Genomic DNA, 1,586 nt, shown 5'->3' with positions numbered 1-1,586 from the left:
TCTCTCTCTCTCTTTCTCTAAATAACATATTTGTACTGTTATATCTTTTCTGTTATTAATTTGCTTTGATGGTTGGCATTATATTGCAATCACACTATGGAAAATAAGGATATAGCTCTCTTTCACTTTCATGCTTCACCACAGTAACCCATCCTTTGCCATATTTCATCTTTTAAAAGTTATATTCTAGGGCTGCCTGAGTGGCTCAGTTGGTTAAGAGCTTGCTCAACAGTGTGAGCTCTGAGCAGCAGGGTCGCCGGTTCGATTCCCGGCCCAAGCTGAGCTGCCAACAGGTGGCAGGATGGCTCAGCTTAAAAAAAAAAAGTGATAGTCTAATCTGATTAGGCCAATGTTCAGTGCTTAGATTGTTGTATTATGTGAACACCTTGGATTGCTGGGTCATGTAGTATACAAAGAATAATTTTTCTTTCCTGTAACAGTGTTTGTTTTCCATGAAATCAATAGTTGTTTTTCTCAATTGCTTAGTTTTCTATTAATTTATCACTAATTTCGTCCCAACCCTCTGACAATTATTTAAACCTCCAATCAGCCTGTTCAGACACATCAGATATCCATCCATCAACTTTCACCTGCCTGGGGCCTTCTAACATGCCTTAACTGGGCTTTCCTCACTCTCACACGGTGATGCCTGTGCTTATCTCTGGAGTTAACTCCTTCATTGTACTTTCTCTTTGTTTATTCGCTTGTTTTGATGAAGCATGTCCTCTAATAGCTTCTTTAAAAAAACAAAACACACACACACACACACACACACACACACATATGGAAATGTTTATATCAGTACAGTGAAACTAAGTTTTAAGAGACCCTGAATGTCATTAGTTTGGATATCCTTAGTTTACTATAAAAGAGCAACATGGAAATTATTTGCATGATGAACGATTTCAGAACTTTAGTGGGATGGGCAGCTTCACTCAATGCCATTTCATAGTGATTTATTTCTGTGTACATACTTTCCAAAAATGTCACCATCTCTAAATAAGAAATAACCCTTATCATCTAGAACTACCTTTGGTGCTTTCATATTCTGGAAGAAGAACTTTATCTCCAACTTTCATGCTCACTGGTTGAATCTCTCCACCCTTTCCTTTAGAGCCCAATCTAACAGCTACTACTGTTGCTTGCAATACTGTCCCTTGAGGCTTTTCTGGAAGCATAATGCCTTCTTTGTTAACAGATTCAGCAGCACTCCTTTCAACTAATACTCAGTCAAAGAGGGGCACAAACTTTCTAAAAACCTGTTCTGCCATGACTCTGGCCACCACAGTTTGTACTCTAACAGCTTCTTGAGAAAGGATGCTTGGAAGATAAATTGTTGAGACCTTTTGTAGTGTCATAGAAAGATATTTGGTCTTTGTCCCCAGTTCCTGACCCAGAGCTCCCAAATTCCTTATAATTTTCTGGGTGATAGGAGTATCTTTTGTTATAGTGAGGCAACTTTTGACAAGACCCAAAATAGCTTCAGGATGGTGGCTGGTGGCCAGAAAGACCTAGATTATGCCTGGAACTTTCAGCTCCACTGCTAACCTCTGGAGCTGGAGACTGAGTTAAAAATTGATCATGTC

The 1,586-nt window shown here is 39.2% G+C and overlaps 1 pseudogene; it reads right to left on the bottom strand.

Annotated features, from left to right (window-relative positions):
* Window positions 1–946: 946 nt before the first annotated feature.
* On the bottom strand, window positions 947–1,271 carry LOC109379402 (10 kDa heat shock protein, mitochondrial pseudogene; annotated as a pseudogene).
* Window positions 1,272–1,586: the final 315 nt, after the last annotated feature.

This window comes from Hipposideros armiger, unplaced genomic scaffold (assembly GCF_001890085.2).
Source record: "Hipposideros armiger isolate ML-2016 unplaced genomic scaffold, ASM189008v1 scaffold_2, whole genome shotgun sequence".
Lineage (NCBI taxonomy): Eukaryota > Metazoa > Chordata > Mammalia > Chiroptera > Hipposideridae > Hipposideros > Hipposideros armiger.
This window is presented reverse-complemented; position numbering and strand designations above follow the sequence as displayed.